We start from the raw sequence: 22,395 nt of genomic DNA on the forward strand, positions 1-22,395 counted from the left end.
TACAGCCAATTCTATTAGACAAAGAATTTTATATCATAAACCTCTAACGTGTATATGATTGAAATAGTGAAAACCTTTTGTTAATTGAGTAAACGTAACTAAGAGAAATGATTTGAGAAATATCTATTTAAAGTAAATGTAAATGAAGGAACTTGACTTGAGCGTAACATTGTTTAAATTATCCATTGTATTACATGATTTTGCATGTCAGTTTATGTGAGAAAGTCAGATTAGTAGTGAACAGTTTGTATAGATAAACATAAGACATTTACTTAGCTAGAAATTCAGAAGTTTTGATAACTTGATAAGATGTAATGTACCTGTCTTTTAGTATTAATAAACATGTTTTGTTATTTGAATCTTGAGTCTTGCCTGAATTCGAGGTGTCAACCTACCACTTATAAAATTCAAACCAAATAGCGGGAAAGAGTTTAAAAAATTATATAATAGAGATTAGATCTTAGGTCACGATTTCAAGGAACCGAGATCTATACACTCTCATGTGAATTTAGATTAAGGTATATGCCTAAAACCTAGGAATATTTCCGTGAGCCTGAATTATATTCTTGTTATAGGAAGCTGGCTGGTGCAGTTAAAATATAAATTTGCCAGTTTCTGAAGAGGAAATATCCCTAGCTGTCAACCAGGGTTATATATTAAGGAGAAAGATATAAAATTTAGGTAGAAGGATATAGAAGACTGGATCAATTTGAATCATACTTAAATACATACTCTAATAAGAAAACGAAAATATAGAGACGTTACAGGAGGTTATTACTTTGCAGCATTGGCACACTTTTTTGAGAACCAAGACTTGGATGACAGCTGATTATTTGAAGTGAAATAAGGGATGAAAGCCTTCATTCCTGTGAGGATGTTTCTGTTATTTGGTCTGAGCAGGTGTTTGGATCAGAAGAACTGGAACATTAGTCAGACCATGGGAAGGAGGAATAGAAGTCACAGAGGTCCTTTCAGTTGGCACCCTTGTAGTGCCAGAGGACACAGGACTGAATTGGTGGGTGAAGGTTGTTCTGTGGCAAAAGACTTGTATGAGGTTGTGGTCCAAGGTACAAAGGGGAGAACTGACAACCACAGTATACCTGGACGGGAAGCTTGTTAGGAAGAGGTCAAGTGTGTTGGCAAATTGAAGGGGGGTCATCAGGTATTCTGGTGGGAAGGCTGATTGGTGAAACTGGAGAAGGGAAGCCAAATTGGTGGATAGAAGACAAAAGGGGAGGGGGGGATATGATTGAGATGTTTAAGTTGTTGAAGGGTTATTATTCGATTAACACTGGGGAGATTTTCCATGTGGTAGAACAAGGGGATGGGAAAAATACATAGGGGATAAGCTCTGAAAGTTGCAAAAGGAAGTTTTGCATGGAATGCATTGCCTGAAAGGTTGCTAACATGCAAATGGTATATGAGTTTAAGGAGTTGTACAATAGACTTTTTATTGACTAGGTGTCAATAAAAATGCCTGCCCATGATGAGCCTTGTAACTCCATGGAGATCAAGAAAATAATAAGAAATAATGAATGAATGATGAACGGTGAGTAATAAATAGAAAACTAATAATAAAACATAAAGCAAGAGTATAATTTCTTAGTCACTTAAAATATACTTGATAACCAAGAAGAAAAACTTTCTAAAATATAAAACAAGCAAAGCTGGTATGTCAGGAAGCCAGTCAAATAAATTTACATGGAATTATCTTATTAAAAAATTAGTGAAATTAGCCAAATACTAAACTAGCTGTATAGAAGATTGTGACTAATGAATCAAGTTTTAAGTGATTTTAACCAGTTTTAACTTATGAATCAAGAGTTTCATTAGAAGTAAGAGTTGATCACAGACTAGAGACCACAGTATGAAAGTTATAAGAAAAATTAGTTGAGTGAATATGGCAGCAATGATAAAAGTGTTAAAAAATTAAATATATTAGAAATGAACATGGTGTGGTAAGACTTGAGCAGGTCACTTAAATAGTCTATCGATATTGAGGAAAGGTGAGCTAAGCAGCTCTTTGACACTAGAATTACAGAAAAACACACACACTATGTGGGCAGTTAATAGTGCCTTAAAAGACCAAAATGTAAGATCTGATTGTATTGGAGACATGACAGGTAACAGATTAATTTGGAAACAAATTGTTGATAGAAAGCTTCTAATAATGTAAACTTAGTTATGCAGTGCTAATGGGGGGAAGGGATCCTGAATAATAATAATAACAGCTTCTTGTTAGATATAATATACTATCCAACTAGTGGAACAATTTTCTCCAGACATAGTACTGTTACATGCTTCAGGATAATCATTTTTGATTATTTCCTTTTTTTGCTGAAGAAAATAAGACAGTGCACCAGAAGTTCAGTATGATTTCAAACTTAATTTTTGCAATTACTTTCATTTCATATAATATGAAGTGGTGATTTTGCAATACAGGAATCCCTCACTTTACATGTTATAATGATTTATTTAACATGGGCTAAAAAGTCATTTAACATGTCCCATTCACACTGGTCTGGATAAAACAACTCTGACTCTCCTTGATCTTGATTTGAGGCATAGCTTTATTGTATCACTAAATAAAGTACAGAGATGGTCTGTGTACTATATTTAGTAATAATTAATGTAATTAGAGACAGTTTGAATGAAAAGGATCTTGCATGAGTTGAATGAAAAACACTCCTCAGACAGACACACTTTGCTGCATATACACAAAAGTTTTGTTATAGTGTGAACACAGTATATAACTAAATACACTGTCCTAACATCCTTTCAAATTTTCAGTTTCAGAAAATATATGGTAACTCTGTTTATAATGCAGTTACATATGTACTGTGAGTGTAGTAATCATTGTGGTTCATGTAACCATTAAATAAGTTTAGTTTAATCCTTTATCCAAGTGTGAGCAAACAAAGTTTGCCTGAAAATATCTTCAGGACTGAGGTAAGGTGGTGCATCTGTTGGAAACTTGTAGCAAAGGTGGACCAAGCTCACATCACTCCTTGTCTCAACATCTCCCACCATGCAAAGCACATCTCCTTGCGGACATGTATAATGCTATGCATTAAGGGAAGGTCCACTACCAAGACTGGTTTCGATCTTTATTGAGGTCTCGTCAGTGGGAGGCAGACCCAGAAGTGGTGACACTAAGGCAGAAGCAATGGTGAAGTCATATTTACCTATACGAGTTGCCAACCGGTGCACCACCTTATTATTAAATTACTCTGGATTTAGAGAAAGATGTTGGAAGTTTATTTTGCACTTGGTTAGACTATGATAAATTTAGTTTAATCCTTTATCCAAGTGTGAGCAAACAAAGTTTGTGCCTGAAAATATCTTCAGGACTGAGGCAAGGTGGTACATCTGTTATCAACTCATAGCAAAGGTGGACCAAGCTCTCATCACTCCTTGTCTCAGCATCTCCCACCATGCAAAGCACATCTCCTTGCAGACATGTATAATGCTATGCATTAAGGAAAGGGCCACTACCCAGACCGGTTTCGACCTTTATTGAGGTCTCATCATGGGATGGTACATAAGCTAAAAAATTACGTATAAGCTAAAAAATCTTCAGCTTAGCGCTTCGCAATCTGCCGGGGCCTCAAATAAAAAAACAAAAAAATATAAAAATTGATAAAAAAAAAATTCATCCTCATACAGGATGAACTCTTGTACTGGATCTTAAAAGGTCCACCAGAGTGTCAGCAGTGGAACGGTCCATTTGAAAACTCTAAGCGTTCATTCAAAAATCAGGTTAGATGTTGTTCAAAAGGTCTTTTTCAGAATAGGAAGGTTAATGGTGAAGTATACGATTGGGAATGGCTTGTGTACTCACTAACAACAGGTTGTATTTATTGCTTTGTCTGCAAACGGTTTTCAACATCAACTGCAGCACCAGCTTCTGATGAATTTTCTGACTGGCAAAATCCCATTGCAATTCAAAGTCATGAACACTCTGAAGATCATAGAAGAGCTTTGCTTACATACTTGACAAGAAAGCATGGTCAAACCTTAGACTTGGGACTAGCAAAACAAATAAAAGAAGAACAGCTTTATTGGAGGAATGTTCTTGAGCGTGTTGTTGCAGTGATATGCACATTAGCAGAACGTGGTCTAGCTTTTAGGGGAGACAATGAAACTTTTGAATCGCGAAATAATGGCAACTACCTTGGTTTGTTAGAATTGATTGCTAAGTTTGATCCATTTCTTTATAATCAAATAAAACAACATGAAAACAGAGGATCTGGATCTCCTTCATATTTGTCAAAGACAGTATGTGATGAATTGATCCAGCTTATGTCTAATAAAGTAAGAAAATCAATTTTGGATGATCTGAGAAAGGCAGGTTACTTCAGTTTGTCTGTAGACTCTATGCCAGATCTTTCCCATGTGGATCAACTAACTGTTGATCCACATGTATCACCTGGTGATGGTTTACCTGTTGAACGTTTTCTGACTTTCCTAGAGTTGGAAAATCACAGTGGTGAATATATGGCAGGTATGTTGGTGGATTATCTAAGTAAGGACTGCAAAGTTGATTTCAGCAAATGCCGAGGACAGTCATATGATAATGCAGTGAATATGGCTGGCAAATACAAGGGAATGCAACAAAAAATCCTCGAGTTAAACAAGCATGCTATATATATTCCATGTGCCGGTCATTCACTAAATCTTGTCGGCCGTGCTGCTGTAGATTGCTATTTAGATGCAGTAAACTTTTTTGCTGTTGTTCAAGAAATATACACCTTTCTTTTCATCTTTTACAAAGAGGTGGTCTGTGATGTTATCTTTCTTAAAAACAGACTCAGATACCAGAGTACTAAAAAGACTGTCTGACACTAGGTGGGAAGCATGTCAAAGCAGTGTCTGCCATAAATGTGAGTTATAAGCCCATCATAGATGCTCTAAGTCACATTTATGATAAGAATGAAAAGGGAGCTATAAGACTAGAAGCTGGTACTCTTCTGGAAAAAATGGAGGAACTAGAGTTTGTTTTTATGCTACATTTATGGAATAATTTGCTGCCAGAGTTTCACAAAACCAGTATGGCTCTCTAGGATCCAAAGATTGCACTTACCACATGTGCAAATCTGTACAAATCACTTTCTTACTATGTTAAAAACATTCGAGAAAATTTTGATGATTTTGAAGAAGTTAAATCTAGATTGCCTGGTGTAGAATATGTCTACTGTAAAAAGAAAGGGGATGAGAAACAAACAAACCAATGATGGAGCTGCACCTGATGCTAATGAACAGCTTTCTCCAAGAGACAAATTTCGAATGAAATCCTTCATTTATATTATAGACATCCTTGAGGCAAATTTAACGAGAAAAGCAACAGTCTACAATTATGTTGCAAATAAATTTTAATTTTTAGTTGATTTAGAAGTTTCAGAGGTACAGCTACGAAAAGCAGTAGATACGTTAATAAAAGAGTATCCACACGGTTGATATTAATCTCACGAGTGAACTGAGGCACTTCCATGAGTATATCAAGCAGAATTACCCTGAAAAAGAACATTTTCAACACAAAGATTTGTATCAAATGATCTTTCAAGATTGAGTTAGTTTTCCCTAATGTGGAAGATTACGACTATTCCTGTGTTTAATGGTTAACAAATTGTTCAGGAGGAAGATCATTTTCACAGCTAATATCTTTTGATGACATAATTAATGATTTTGCTTTTGGGAAATCAAGAAAGAAAATGTTTTAAGTTATATCTTAGATCCTTTTAGAGGATTATATAATATAATTATTTCTATTAAATATTGTTGTATTATAACAATTTATCCACTCCATATTTTCAATATTAATTTATTATATATATATATATATATATGTGTGTGTGTGTACCTGTATTATTTGGAATTTTGGGTACTCAATTTTATGTGTGTCTACTGTCAAATTTTCACCTGAATAAAAGATTAATTTTTTATATACTACCAATTATGTTGTTATATTAATTTAATTTTTACTTTTTATTTTCCTATTTTAATTTAAAACTTTCTGTTCTATGAGCCTTATTTGTCATTTTTAAAAAAACCTTTAATTATATAATTATTTCTGTGATTTTGTAAATGCATACTTTATTATTTTTTTAATAAAAATTAAAAGACAATATATTTTCATATATTAAAAAGGCATATATATTTTAAATTTTTCTGAGACTAGCTGATGTAATTTAAAACAGTAAGGGGCCTCTGGGTTTTGTCTAGCTTAGGGCCTCAGGTAGTCTAAATCCAGCCCTAGTAATAATCCACTTCTTTGAATGAGACCTCTATTGGTTTTAATTTTTTTGTTTGTTTCATTATTAATTTTAATTTTAATATAGCTTTCTTCTATTATATTTGCTATTGCTTTTGTAGTTTGAGATGGAGCTTTCAATTCATAACAGTATATTGATTAATTTTGCTCTGTTGATTTGATCATATGCTTTCTCATAATCTAGGAAGGCTATATATGTTGGCAGGTTAAATTCTATTATTTTTTCTATAATTTGTTTGAGTGTAAATGTGGGATCTGTGCAGGATCTTTCTTTCAAAAAGCCACACTACTGTTCTACAATAATTTCTTCTGCCCATGGTGTTAATTTACTTTTAAGTATATCTAGATATATTTTATAGCATGTATTTAATAAGGATATTCCTCTGTAGTTTCTGCAATCATTTCTGTTTCCCTTTTTGAATATGACTCTTGCTGTCTTCCATTCTTGTGGGATGTTTCCTTCTTCCCATATTCTGTTTAGAAATTTAATTAATCATGATTGAAACAGTTTAGAGCTGTATTTGTATAGTTATAAATTTATTCCATCTTTTCCTGTAGCTTTTGTATTTTTTAGTTTTTCCAATATTTTCTTTAGATCATTTAACTGCATTGGTTCTTCATTTGTTTCTTGACTTATTTGTTTCTTGTTTTATTTCAATTTGATTATTATTGCAGTGATTGGTACATTCTTTTGTGGAGAGGCATTCTAATTGTAGATTATCCTTTGTTTCTTGGGTAATTTTTTTAATGATTTTATAGCTCTTTAGTTGAGGTCCATTTATGTCATGCTCTAATCTTGATACAAATTTTTCCCAATCTTGTCTTCTGATTTTCCTGGTTTCTCTTCTTGTTATTGCTCTAATTCTTTTATACTCTATTTCATTTCCTATGATTCTGTCTTTTAACCATTTAGGATAGATTTCTTTTTTCTTTCTTATTAAAGATTCTATTTCTGGGTTCCAGGTTCTTAGTACTTTCCTTTTTCTTTGCAGTTTTGTTCCTATGGCTTCATATGCTGCTTGTTTTTACTATTTGTTTAATGTTTTGCCATTCATTTTTTATATCTGTGTTAATTTACTTTTAAATATGTCTAGATATATTTTATAGCATGTATTTAATAAAGATATTCCTCTGTAGTTTCCGCAATCGTTTCTGTTTCCCTTTTTGAATATGACTGTTGCTGTCTTCCATTCTTGTGGGATGTTTCCTTCTTCCCATATTCTGTTTAGAAATTTAATTAGTCATGATTGAAATGGTTTAGAGCTGTATTTGTATAGTAATGAATTTATTCCATCTTTTCCTGTAGCTTTTCTATTTTTTAATTTTTCCAATATTTTCTTTAGATCATTTAACTGCATTGGTTCTTCATTTGTTTCTTGACTTATTACTTGTTTTACTTCAATTTGATTATTATTGTTTAGAAGCTGGGTGTAGTGATTGGTCCATTCTTTTGTTGGGGGGGGGGGCATTCTAATTGTAGATTATCCTTTGTTTCCTGGGTAATTTTTTTAATGATTTTATAGCTCTTTAGTTGAGGTCCGTTTATGTCATGCTCTAATCTTGATATAAATTTTTTCCGGTCTTGTCTTCTGATTTTCCTGGTTTCTCTTCTTGTTATTGCTCTAATTCTTTTATATTCTATTTCATTTCCTATGATTCTGTCATTTAACCATTTAAGGTAGATTTCTTTTTTCTTTCTTATTTAAAGATTCTATTTCTGGGTTCCAGGTTCTTAGCCCTTTCCTTTTTCTTTGCAGTTTTGTTCCTATGGCTTCATATGCTGCTTGTTTTTACTATTTGTTTAATGTTTTGCCATTCATTTTCTATATCTGTATACCTTCATTTATTTTCTTTGTATGATTTGTAAGTCTTCTTTGATATAGTTCTCTGATACTATATTGCTATAACAGTTCTATCTTAAATTGCTCCTGCTTTTGTTTTTGTGTTCTTGTATTGTTGCTATCTCTGGTTTGGGATCTGATTAATAAATAGTGGTCTGAGTCAATATTGTATCCTCTGTATACTCTACAATTTCTTACCAACTTCTTTAGTTTTTCACCCACTATTATATAGTCTATGCTTTTATATCCTCTGGCTTCCCATGTATATTTATGTATATCTTTATGTTTAAAGAAGCTGTTGGTGATTTTTAAACTATTATAGGCCACAAATTCCCAGAGTTCTCTTCCATTGTTATTTATGGTGTTTTCTCCTTGATTACCTGTTAAATCTTTAAATCTATTTGATCCAATTCTAACATTGAAATCGCCTGCAATGATTAAGTAATCTTGTTTATTTATGTTCTGAATTACATTTTGGAGGTTTTTATAGAATTTTTCTGTTTCGGATTTTTTTCCCTTCTTCAGGTGCATATATTCCTATGATTGTAAGAAATTTCTTATTTAAGTCTAGCCGTTATTATTCTTTCAGAGATCCAGTTATACGATTCGATTTTGTCTTATCATGATGGCTCTATCTGCAGCTGCTCACATTTCTCATAATTTTCTTTTAAATATACCTGTATGTATTATGAATGCATAATGCAGTGTTTAATAAACTTTCATTAGTTTCAAGCATTTTATTATCCTTTATACTGTCAGTAAAAATGGGTACAAATAAATGATTATTAAAAACTTAGTGAAGATTTTGAAAGCTGATAGATAAGTTAAATTTTTTTTCATTATTTATTATATTTGATTAACATGCTTTTTCTTAACATGATATTTACATTTTAAAGAATATAGTCACTGCATAAAGCGAAAATCCTGTACATGCTGAGCTGAATAATTAATTCTTTCTAGTCATACCGTTCCATTCTGTCTGTTCAAAATATTGGAGAAATGCGCAGGAACCTTATCCAAGTGGTTTGACTTTCTTTTTCTTTTTAGTGTTTGGCGGGGCTCTATAAAGCCATGCCAGACATTGTCTTTCAACTCGATCAGATTGCAGTTGAGAAAGGCCCAGTTTGGATCTGAAGTTTCAGTGGATTTCATGTGAAATTTTGCATCTTAAGTTGCATCTTAAATTTGTTACAGTAACTTTTTTTTAAGAGCTAGTTGTTTCAGCCAAACTTATTTAATACAGTATTTTTTAAAGCTCACAGATATCCAGGGGGAAATTGTAAATATAGTAAATTATAATGGACTAGAAGTTATATTCTTGTTTAAATTGTATTCTATTCTGTTCCAAGTTTGCAGATGAAATGGCTTCACAACTATATTGAGACTATACAGTCTGAGAGATGCACATATGATATTTACATCTTGTGCTGTTGATTTCACATCAGTTGCTTTAATATCTTAATGCAAAGCATACTCCCTTTTGGACATATAGATTGCTGTGTGTTAATGCTAACCATGCCAGTTTCAAACTTTATTGAAGTCCTCTCAGCACCTAGACCCAGGAAGGTAGTGAGGTCAAATCAATGCAGGAATCATGTATTTTCCATATGCAAATAATAAAATAGTGTATCAGCATATTTTTAAAATTGTCTGGATTAGAGAGATATTGTAGGAAGATCTTTCATCTGGTCAAGTAAATTATAATAGACAAGAAATTATATTGTTTTAATTTTAATACCCAAGTTTGAGCATGGAAGTATCTTTATACATGCACACCTATACTCTTACTCTCATCATCAGCGGTGGCGATGATGAGGTACAGGTGCAATGCAAAATCTTTAGGTTTATGGATCCTAGATAATCCATATAAGCTGTCTTTTATCCATAATTTCAGGTGGCTAATTCATATTATTAAGTAGGGATAAAATTTTATATACATGGATTAGCATGTCTTAATGTTTTTCTTCTAAAGAAAAACAGTATTAGAATTAATATGATTAAAGAACAAGTTATGACTCATGCTTTTTAAGCATAGTTGGCTAGAAGTAAGTTGTTTAAGGATTGCTCAGAATACACTAAACCTTGATAATCCATTTATATGCAATTGAATAAGAACAACACGAACATGAAATTCAGATAATTATAAATAATAAAATTTTATGGAAACTCTTGGATTTCTATTTATTGGCTTTTAGATGGACCTATCTTTTAATCATTCTTTTTATTGCTGTTGTCTACTACTACTATGATGTCGCTTCTATATTTGTCTTAACCATTATTGTCTTGATTACATTTCAGATCTTTAAGTTTTTCCTTTGGAGATGATCCTTTAAGCAGGATTTACATTAAGCTATGCCAAATCTTCCATTCTTATACCATTTACTATTTATTCCAATCTACTCATTGAATTATCCACTTGTTGGAAAGCATGTAATCTTTTTGCTGCTGACAGAAAGTAACTTTTGATAATAAAATTCTTCATAACCTAAGATGATGTCTAGTTCTATTTGTCTTCTGTATCAGGATTGTCAAAGCATAACTCTCTCTCCTCTTCAGCCAGTGAGATGTTCTTGATCTTCATTAGATGAAGACGAGGAACCAGATCACATAGAAGCATGTGGTTCTACTATAATAAACTTATAAATCTTCTGTATTGTTATAGTTTATACCTTATAAATATTAACAAAATTATAAAATCTGAAATAAAATCACCCTTAAAATAACAAACACAAGAAATAATTTTACTTAAATATCTCTGATCTAAACTGTTGGCTTGATCCTTCTGTTTTCTTTCATTTATTATGGAAAATTAGCTGTTGATTTTTATTCATTTTTAATTTATAATACTTTTCAGGAATGCATTTGTGGACATAATTCACGAAACAAATACATTACTTTCTTATCTTTGATATGAATGGACTAATAACCACGGAAAGTTGAATATAAAAGGCTTAATTTGTTTAGTTATAAAATCTACATTCTTTTATTGTAGGATGCCGTTTACTTTTGTGTTTTATTTTTTAGTTCCAGAAGCTTAAGAAGGAACTTGAGAAATTGTTTCCCGAAAAGTTAGATATTGTAAGTATATAGTCTTAAAGTTTTTTGGCATCCTTTTAACATTTTAAAAATTCATGTATTTTTGACTTTTTCATAAAAAGATAAGACTTCTGTTTTAATACCTGAAATCTTCTCACCACATAAGTAATAAGTATATTACTCGTTATTTATTGTAGGATTAAAAACTCAAGTTTCTCAGAAGATATCCTGCTACTCTACTTGCCTGTGCCAAAGAGTGACTAACTCTGAAATCAATTGATAAAAGGCCTAGAAAAAATTCCTCAGGCTGACAACTGGAATCTAACTATAACCATCTTTCTTCTTGCAGTATACTGCTATATGAAAATAAATGGCATTTCCAAAGAGCTACACAAAGCCACTGAAATTCTGGCATTGGGATTGGTTTGGAGCTTTTTCTCCTAATATGGTTTTGGACCTTTGGTTGTAGTGCTTGGAAGAATATATGCCAATGAATATGTAATACATTTTGGATAATGTAATGCTTTCAATGTTCTGGTAGTTGTATGGAAGAGAGCTATGAATTTTTCATCATGATAATGCAATGTCATACTGCAGATGCTTTTGTCATGATTTGAGGAAACGATGTTGAAAAATTTGACTAGTTTCACAGTCCTGATCTTAACCCAAAAGAATAGTTTTGAAATAAATTGAAATGTCAGGTGCATGCCAGACTGGTTTTCATGCTGAAGAATGAATGATCCAGAATACATGACTTGTCAAAAACTGGTAATAGTATGGCAGGAATGTGTGATCAGGGCTAAAGGATGTCCTAACACTAGTCTGGTATGTGTAGTTTATGTTTCTCTGAAATATAGTGCTGTTCTGAACTTTTTTTTATTATAGTGTATATAAACAATCATAATGGCCTGCTAATCAGATATGTATTGGATCATATGTATGTGTATGGTAATTTTCAGTCTTAAGTTGAAGACTGGTAGATGAAATATTTTTATTAAGTATTTTCTGCTTATAATTGGACCATTTTTATTTTCAAACTTATAAAAATTAAAACTTTTTTTTTTGTAGCTGAAGGTAATCGGTGATTGTAATGTATTTTGAGGTGCTGAATCCAAATCTAATAAAAAAAATCCATTATGTAAGGTTTTTTTTTATGGGTATATGTTTACAATAGATTTTTGGAATACTTTATCAGAGTCACTGATGGTGAGTGAGCAGAAGGGTATATGAGGAATTGAATAAACTTGATGTTAATAATGCCATAGGAATTAATGGTACACTGGTGTCCATAAGGATGAACTACATTTTTACCTGTATATGAAAATGTTTTCATGACTACATCCAAATGTGGACATAAATCTATTGCCACCATACTAATAAATTTTATTACACAAAAAATGTGTTATAAAATTCATATAAAACATTGCAATACATTTTTGGCAAAAGTTACAAATTTCCTAAGGACATAGTTATGGAATAAATGTAGTGTTTACAGAAAACTATGCAGAGAGACATTTCAGTGTGTAATATGTCCACCCCAAACTGCAGTGCAGCTCTCACAACATCATACCATGCTTAACACCAAGTGATTTAGGAGTTCTTGAGGCATACTGGCCCACTCCTAATTCAGAGCAAGGATTAAGGCCTTGTTTGTTTTCTGGAGAGGAATTTCAAGCAGCAGTGCATCTCCCTATCGCTTCCCAAATATGTTCTGCGGGGGAGTTGAGAACTGGGGAGCGTGATGGCTACTTGATTCGATCAACATCTATGGTCTCCAGAAGTATTTCCTCTGCTAGCGTATGATTTGGTATGACATTGTCATCCATAAAAATGAATTCTTTGCCTACAATCAAACATGATGTTGAAGAACTACATTGCAATATCATTCACCAGTCATAATCTCTTTCTTTTTTTTTTCCAGCACTTGTAGCTCAGTGCATCCATTAAGAATAATGCCTCCCCACACTATGACCCCTGGCACCTCTGTATCTATCCCTTTCAAGAGCATTTTTTGTGATGGTAAGCAGTGTCACTTTCACGGAAGATCAAGTGTCTGGAATCGGATGAAAGACTAAAATTACTCATTTGTAAAAAACACATTAGTCCATTGGTGTCTTGTCTAATTTTTATGGATATAACACCACTGAAAACATGCCCTATGATGAGCTGTGGATAAAGGGATGTGTACTACAGGCCTTCTGGTATATAGGCCTACTTGTCATAAATGTCTTGCCACAGTTTGTTGAGATATCCACGTGCCTGTGCTTGAATGGAGTGAACTTGTAAGCTGACCTGCCATAGTGCGTTGATTACGTTTTGCTGTTATAACCAAAAATCTATCTTCATGTTCTTTAGTAGAGTGAAGGCAACCTCTTAGCAAACATCTGGAACATGTTCCATTGATTTGAATACTATCCAGAGCCTGGATACAATGCTATGTGAGATTCCAATCTCTCTCTGGCAATAACAGTAATTCTGAGGCCTTTTTCAATCTTTCCAATAATTCTTTCCTGCGTGAAATCATCAAGATGATGTCTTTGAGACATTACAAGACATCCAAGTTTGCAACTTTATTCCTTCATGAAAAGAACTTCCCTCAAACACAGTTTGCTTTGTGTCCTTTTGCCTTTTATCCTCGAGTGTTATCACATGATTGCTCTGTGCACAATTCAAAAATTTGAATGTGTACCTAATTTGTCTGAATTTGCAGTTGTAATCTTTAGAAATAGTGAAGTCCAAAACCTAAGGATGAAAGTGTATATCACCATGTGTTTTGAGGGAATGCTGTAGGGAGTTAATAACAGATTTAACTTACCTTTCTGACATGAATATTTAGATTGTCTTAAATTCCAAAGGAGTGGAAAGAGGATGAAATTGTTCCACTTCATAAATGGGGGCGGGGGGGGGGGGTGATATAAGACTAAGACTTTGAATTATATGCCAGTCCTCTTGTCTGGAGTTGCAGTCAAGGTGTTAGACTAGTGAGGTCCAGGATTCAGAACTATGTTAACAACAGCAGAATTCTCTTTGACGAACAGTATAGATTTGTTAAAGGAAGATAATGTTTTAGTGATCTTTCTTATTATAACAAGGTAACAAATGCATTGGGCAATGGAGAGGCATACACAGTAGTGTATTTATATTTTGCAAACGTTTTTGATAGAGTGACACATGACAAGTTGGTAATTAAACTGGAATATAGATGTTTCATTTGATAATAACCAGGTTTTTAACTCATATGCAATTGTTTATTTATACTAGATGTATTTCCTCTACATCATCCTCAACAAAAATTAGGTATAATCAAAATCTTGTATACAGTTTTAAACATACTAAAAAATGATGGCATCAGATGAAATCAAGAATTTCAAATCCTATTTTATCAGTTCCTCCAAAATGGTTACTCAAAAAAAAAGTTACTACAGAAACTTCTGTTTTTGATGCATGAAGAAAAGTAGCCAAAATATTAAAAGCAATCAACATCAGAATGGCATTCAAACCAGTCAACAACTTACAAAGCTTTCTACACTCCCCTAAAGACAAAGTGTTCCATTTTATAAACATCTGGGTATATACAAGATTCTGTGCTCTTGTGGGAAGATATACATAGATCAGACTGGGAGAAGTTTCGAAATCCACAACAAAGAACATATGGGCAACATTGAAAACTAACAGCAAGACTCACAGTGCACATCCTCAAAGAACATCACACGGTATATTAAAAACCTTGGCAAGCATTTTTCATGCCATACTTAAAAGAGAATTACTTCGACAAGTTGTTCAAGGCGTCCTCTAAGGTCATTTGTATACTAAATAGAAATCATTATTTAAATCATTATATAAATAGAAATCATGTTTGCATACGAATAAAAATCAAGGAATGATCCTTCAGGAACTCTGGAAATCATTAATTAACATGTGTAAAATTAAAGACCTGTCCTATGCTTACAATCACATACAGAGTTTACATAACAGTGGAGTGATTGCACGTAACGTGCCTAATGATACTCGTGATTAGCCTATCGTTCCAGTCTTTTCAACTATAGTTATTAACTGCTGTTGGAAAATGTTTAATTTTTTGTCATTTTTTTTTATTTATGTTAAGTAACTTCCCAATGATGCTATTAGTCATATAAAATGTGTAGAGGAAATACAACTAGCATAAATTAAACAATTGCATATGAGCTGAAAATCTGTTATTATAAATCAAACAAATCTACTCGTAGTAAATTGCAAAAATGGAATATATGGTGTTGGATGGTAGATTAGTGTATTGGATTGGAGATTGGCTCTCTGATAGTATCAGCAGGTTCTGTAAGGAAAGTGATATCCCAAAAGAGAAAAGTCACTAGTGATGCGCCCCAGGGGTCTGTTTAGAGTCCATTGTTGTAATTGAATTTGTATGTAAATTACATTGAGGAAGACTTGAACAGTGATATACAATTGTTTGCAGATTGATGCAAAGTTAGAGAAAACAGATGATGTAGCCTTGCAAGAGAACCTGAATAGACCGGGTGAATGGGCAAGGGTGTAGGGATGCCAGTTTAATGTAACAAAGTGTAAGCTTTTAAAATTTGAGAAGCAAAGATTGTATGCAGAGTATAAGATTGTGGGAATATTTTGGAGGAGTTGGGGGGGAGATGAAAGATCCGGAAGTGATGGTGATTTGAGACATGAAATTTTTGGTACATTTTGCTAAAATTGGGGGGGGGGGGGGCAGCACCAGGGCCGGTGCGAGAGTATCTGATACCCCCAGACAAAGAAAATTTAGGCGCCCCTATATGTTGTCTCTATGCAATAATTAGTGTGTTATTTTTTCGATACCCAAATTCGATTAGTGTGCCTATATACATCTTAAAAATAAATGTTACAGATTTTAAAAATTTTCTATCTATACATTTTTATGGCTAACTATTTTAAAAAATCACTCACCAGAATGAAATAATTTAGTTACCGATTTAAAACATTTTACGAAGTTATTTTTAATGGCATACTACATTACTTCCATGTACACTATGTGTACCAGAGTTTCCCAAACTGTGTTCTGCGAGAAGTTCTTGGAATTTGTCATTTTAGTTTTCTAAGCATTTTTTATGAATAAATATTTTATAGTGGAAATATTCTGAGGTTGGTTGGTTGGTTGGTTTATAGTTTATTTGGCACAACAACCACAAAGGTCATACTGTGCCATACTAAAGGTTACAACATTAGCATTTACAGAAAAATAGTTTCACAAAGCAGCATCTCTAGGTAAACAGAACTGCTGCAGAGGGCACAGCAACACACGAGGTCAGAGGTTATTACAGTAGTGCAAAAATAGTTAACAATATAAGTTAATACATAATATATGAAACACTAAGCCAAGGAATGCAGTATCTACATATATGTAAGATTATAATAGATGCCATTATAACAGTACAAAAATAGGCAAAAAGGGATTATTATACAGTATTCATGGATGAAAATTAAATTTAGCAATGCAGTAGAAACAGAATTTAGATACATATAAACCAATTACTAGAAAGTACACAAATAGGTGAGATGTCCTACAGCACTACATGATTATTTGAAAAATAAAGTAGTAAATAAGATGCATGCACAAAATGCATGTTAAGTGATGCAGTATCTACATATAAACAAAATTACTGCAGAGGTTTCAGAAGTATAAATAGATAACTATAGGTTAACATATGTGTATACAAAACAAGTCAAGGAAAGCAGTGTCTACATCTAGTAAGATTACAACAAACATTATTATACTAATACTTAAGGAGTCAGAAAGGAATTATTATACACATTGATGCATAAAATTTAAGTTTAGCATTATGGTATTTACATATTAACAAAATTACAGCAGGGTGATACAAATATACAAGATCAAGGCCTATGGTAATACATAATTGGTCAGATTTAACATAATGAATAATATGCATGTATAAAAGTTAAGTTAAGCAAAAAAAATTTACATATAAACAAATTTATGGTCAAATGTGTTTGTACAAATTAATTCTTTCTAAAAAATTAAAACATGATGCAGTTTGCCTGAGTCTGCTAGCATTTCCCTGAGTGTGTATATGGCTTGGTTAGATAGGTGAAAATTTCATTCCTCTCTCATGTAAAGTTTTGACAATCTACCAGAATATGATGAATAGTGAGATGTGTGTTGCATTTTTCACATATGGGGGGATCATCAGCTATCAGTAAATGAGAATGCGTAAGGTGACTGTGACCTATGCGGAGCCTAGCAAGGACGACCTCCTCCTCCTTTGTCTTTGTACGTTGACTAGAATGCCAGTGTTTAATTTCAGGTTTAATGTTATATAATTTGTTTGTTGACGTTTCTTGCCATGTTAACTCCCACTGAGCAATTAACTTTGATCTTATAAGTTGTCTGTAGTCTGTATATGGAACTGTCAAATAGTATGTGGAAAAGGTATGGGCTGATGTAGCAGCTGCATCTGCAGCCTCATTTCCTTTGATTCCGATGTGGCTGGGAATCCAGCAGAACTGAACATCGAAATTAAGGATTTTCATTTTGTGAAGCAGGAGTAGCACTTCATAAAGTACTGGATGAGGATTATATATAGGAGAAGAGATAGTCTGTAAAGAGCTGAATGAGTCTGTATAAATTATACACTTTTGGCAGCAGTTTTCTTTTATATGCACAAGTGCAAGCTGAATGGCATGTAACTGTGCTGTATAATTACTGCTGTCAAGTGGGATCTGATTTGAGATAATAATGTCAGGAAACAGCAGCACAGCCAACAGCGGTGTTAGTTCTTGAACCATCAGTATAGATGTGTAAGAAATCAGCATGTGCTGCTCTGTGTGCATTAAACAATTGCAGGTAAATGGATGATGGGGTATAAGATTTCTGTAGCTGACAAAGTGAGAAGTTGCAGGATGGTGTGCAAACCTGCTATGGAGTAATGCTGTTATGTTTAGTGTAACTAATGTTGTCAACATTTATACTAACAGCTTGCACAGTTTCTTTAATATGCATACCAAAAGGATGTATAGCAGTTTGATGTGTGTGATATTGAGCTTCCCAATGCAGAGAGAAGATACTATTCCATGTAGGGTGATCTGGGAGAGATTTTATTTTTAGGGCGTAATTAAGAGACAGCTGTTTTCGTTGAAGTGATAGAGCCAGTTCATTTGCTTCTACATAGACTTGGAGTGGGTGAGGTGCGAAAGGCACCAGTAGCTATCCGTATACCCTGATTATGGATGGAATCCAACCATCGTAGGTCTTCTGTCCTGCCAAACCATAGACTTGGGACCCATAATCCAGCTTTGAACGTATAAGTGCACGATAAAGATGGAGCAATGAAACTCGATCAGCATCCTACCCAGTAGAGGATAGAGTGTGAAGGAGGTTCAAAGTTCCTTGGTACTTTTCTCTTAGTTGATGAATGTGTGCTAGAAATGTGAGTTTTCTGTCAAAAATGAGTCTCAAGAACTTGGTTTCTGTAGTTACTGGAATAACAGTAGGTCCCATTCTTAGTTCAGGATCTGGGTGATGAGTGCATTTTCAACAGAAGTGTACACAGACACTTTTTTCTGCTGAAAATCTAAACCCATTATTAAGAGCCCACAGAGAGACATGATCAATTGCTTGCTGAAGTTATATTTCAATTACCCTCATGTTATGTGAGTGACAGTAAATTGTGAAGTCATCAACATATAGAGCATTGTCTACAGTGGGGAGGAAGCTGTTCAATGATTGAGTTAATTTTAATAGCAAAAAGGGTTACACTTAAGGCAGAACCTTGGGGAACACCTTATTCTTGAAGATATGGTTGAGATAGTGTACTTCCCACTCTGACTTAGAAAGTTTTTAATAAATATAGGGAGGTGTCCTTTGAGACCTAGGTTATAGAGGTCTTTTAATATGCCATATCTCCAGGTTGTGTCATAAGCTTTTTCCATGTCAAAAAAAAAAAAAACAGAGATAAGATGTTCTCGCTTCAGAAATGTATCTCTTATACAAGTTTCTAACCAAACTAAATGGTCTAAAGTTGATCGATGTCTACGGAAACCACATTGTGTATTGGAAAGAAGACTGTTGCTTTCTAAATACCAGAGAAGTCTGGCATTAACCATTTTGTCTAGTATCTTACAAAGATAGTTGGTCAGAGCAATGGGTCGATAATTATTTGCTTGTGTTGGATCTTTTCCTGGTTTTGGGATAGCAATGACAATTAATTTATGCCAAGAATTTGGAAACTCTTCCTCTGCAAGTATTCTATTGTATAATAAGAGAAGAAGATCCATAGAAGATGATGGTAGATGTTTTATCATTTCATAATGGATGTCATCAGGTCCTACTGCACTAGGGTGAGATTGTAGGAGAGCTCTTTTTAGTTCCTCCTTGACAAATGGCTGATTATGTGGCTGAAGAGTGTTGGTAGAAAAATTAAGCCTTTGTTTCTCTTGCTGCTCTTTCGGTATTAAAAATTCCGGAGAATATGAAGCTGTTGTTGAAATTTTAGCAAAAGTATCTGCAATAGCTTTAGGATCAGCAAGAACATTTCCATTATAGTCTAAAGTGGACAAACAATGTGTACTACTATATCTGCCTTTCATTTTCCAGATTTTATCGTATACAATTTTTGGACTGGTCATTTGATTAATTGATGTAGTAAATTGGATCCATGATTGTTTTTGACTCTGACATCTTACAAAACATGCTTTGACTCGAGCATGCTCGAAAGTTATTAAATTTGATGCGGTGGGGTATCTACGAAATATGCTCCCTGCTCTGTGTTGATCTGTTTTGGCTGCCTGACATTCTGGGTTCCACCAAGTCTTTTTGATAGACTGGAAATCGAGATGGTTTTTGGGATGGAGGTTGTTGCTGCCTGGACAATGCATTCTGTTATATATTTTACAGCTTCATTGATAGGTGTTTGACTGATGGCATCAGCATTAAATTTGCAAGATGAGAGAAAGTGTTCCAGTCAGTCTGGTCCATTTTCCATATGGGGTAGTGTTGGCACTACCCCATAGATTATTGTGACCATTAAAGTCACCCAGCAAAAGTATGGGTTCAGGCAGTTGCGAAATAAGGTTATCAAGATCAATTTCATTTAACTCAGCATTTGGTGGTAAATAAATTGAACATACTGTAATAAGGAATCCCACTGAGAAACGAATTGCTACCGCTTCCAGAGAAGTATTAAGTTGGACCTGATGGAAAGGAGTATGACTGCCCACTAGGATAGCTACTCCTCCATGAGCAGGACCATCTCCAGTTTTATCCTTATGTAAAACAGTGAAATTCCTAAAGGTATGGTCCTCATTGGGTCTTAAGTAAGTTTCCTGTAGACAGAAACAGAAAGGTTTGTGTTTCTGCAACAACATCTTGATATTGTCAATATTCTGGCGGATCCCACAACAGTTCCATTGTAAAAATTTTCCTACTGTTTTTATTGACTTATCTGGTTTTTGAGAGGTTGAGGGCTTACCTTTGTCAGATTTATATTTATCCACTGTTCATGTGGATAAACTCTGAAGTTTTCATTGAATGGGACCATTTTTGAAGTTGTCTCTGGAGTAAGGCCATAGGTCTTGTGATTAATGTGCTAAACAGACAAGCACTTATGATCGTAAAGTTCAGATATGGTGGAAGACATATATGTTTGAGTTGCTGTTGGCACTTTTTTAATTGTTACTTTTTCAGCATAAGAGGATCGTAGAACAGGTGTAATGGTGGCTAGCTTTCTTTTTGCATCCTGATATGTTTTGTTGTTTTTATTTTTGTATCACTTTTTCATCTTTCCATTTCTGACATGCACGAGAGTATGCTGGATGATCTCCCTGACAGTTGACACATTTAGCTTTTTTTTTCACAGCAACATTTATTTTCATGTTCTTTACTACCACATTGAGCACAGGTAGTAGAACCACAACAGGCAGTTTGGGAATGTCCATATCTTTGACATTTAAAGCATCTCAGCGGGTAAGGAATATACATTCTAACAGGACAGCTGAGATACCCTGCTTTTACAGATGTCAGAGGCCTAGGTGTATCAAAAATAAGGATGATGGTCTTGGTTGAGACCAGGCGACCATCCTTGCGTGTCAGGATGTGCCTCACACTTGTCACTCCTTGATCTTTAAGCTCTGAACATACCTCCTCATCAGGAACCTCAAGGAGATCCCATTCTGATATCACTCCTCTACTGGAATTGAGTGTTCTGTGAGGTGTTACTGCAATTTGTATTCCACTCATTGTCGTTGCTCTCAGTAGTTTCTCGGAATGTTGTTTGCACATTGTTTCCATGAGGATATCCCAGAACACAATTTCTTGACAGTTTTGGGAGATCCTGCCAGCCCTTTTAAACCTTTTTGGATAAAGAAGGGTGACATTTTCTAGGTCTAGGGGAAGTGATTGGTCTTTGGTAGAGCAGATAAGGGATGCCAACTTTTTATATGGTCTGTAACAAGAAGTAAGGTCATATTTTCTGAGGATATTGGTTATTTTCTCAGAGGTGCCCTGGATGTAGGGGATGGTGATAGATTTGGTGTAATCTTTATTGGGGGAGGGGGGGGTTGTGGTTTACTGGTTTTAGTATTTTTTGGATTTTTTGGGGTTATAGTTATTTATTAAAGTAACCTTTAATTAATATACTTTATATGCGTTGTTAATTCTGTAAGCTAATTACCAGTTATGTATGACTAACGTATAAGCTTGCTACTAGAATTATGATCATCCACGGAGATTCAATCGCACGAAAGGCCTGTCAATATGGCAAAATGAGGTTGAAGATATCCAGACAACTAAATCGTCTGATGTTCCTAAAACGTTGCCGGGATAACAAGGTAATCCCTAATTGTGTTAAATTGAAGCACCGTTTTACTTCACAGAAAGCTCTGTGCAGATGACAAGGCCCTAACTACTGAACTAAACCACATCCACAACACTTTCTTAGCCAATAGCTATAACCCCCAAAAAATCCAAAAAATACTAAAACCAGTAAACCACAACCCCCCCCCCCTCCCCCCTCCACAATCTATCACCATCCCCTACATCCAGGGCACCTCTGAGAAAATAACCAATATCCTCAGAAAATATGACCTTACTTCTTGTTACAGACCATATAAAAAGTTGGCATCCCTTATCTGCTCTACCAAAGACCAACCACTTCCCCTAGACCTACCTGGTGTATACCAGGTCCCTTGCAGCTGCAAATTGTCCTACTTTGGCCAAACAGGCAGAACAACAAATATCAGGATTTCAGA

The 22,395-nt window shown here is 34.2% G+C and overlaps 1 long non-coding RNA gene across 1 annotated transcript in view; it reads left to right on the plus strand.

Annotated features, from left to right (window-relative positions):
- Positions 1-22,395, plus strand: part of LOC150102629 (uncharacterized) — an 86,225-nt gene that overhangs the window by 23,627 nt on the left and 40,203 nt on the right. The window contains exon 3 of the long non-coding RNA XR_016548946.1: positions 11,137-11,190. This is a non-coding gene — a long non-coding RNA (uncharacterized LOC150102629). The remainder of the gene's footprint in view (positions 1-11,136; positions 11,191-22,395) is intronic.

Source organism: Typopeltis vanoorti, chromosome 10, assembly GCF_054136105.1.
Source record: "Typopeltis vanoorti isolate ZY-2024b chromosome 10, IOZ_Tvanoo_1.0, whole genome shotgun sequence".
Classification (NCBI taxonomy): domain Eukaryota; kingdom Metazoa; phylum Arthropoda; class Arachnida; order Uropygi; family Thelyphonidae; genus Typopeltis; species Typopeltis vanoorti.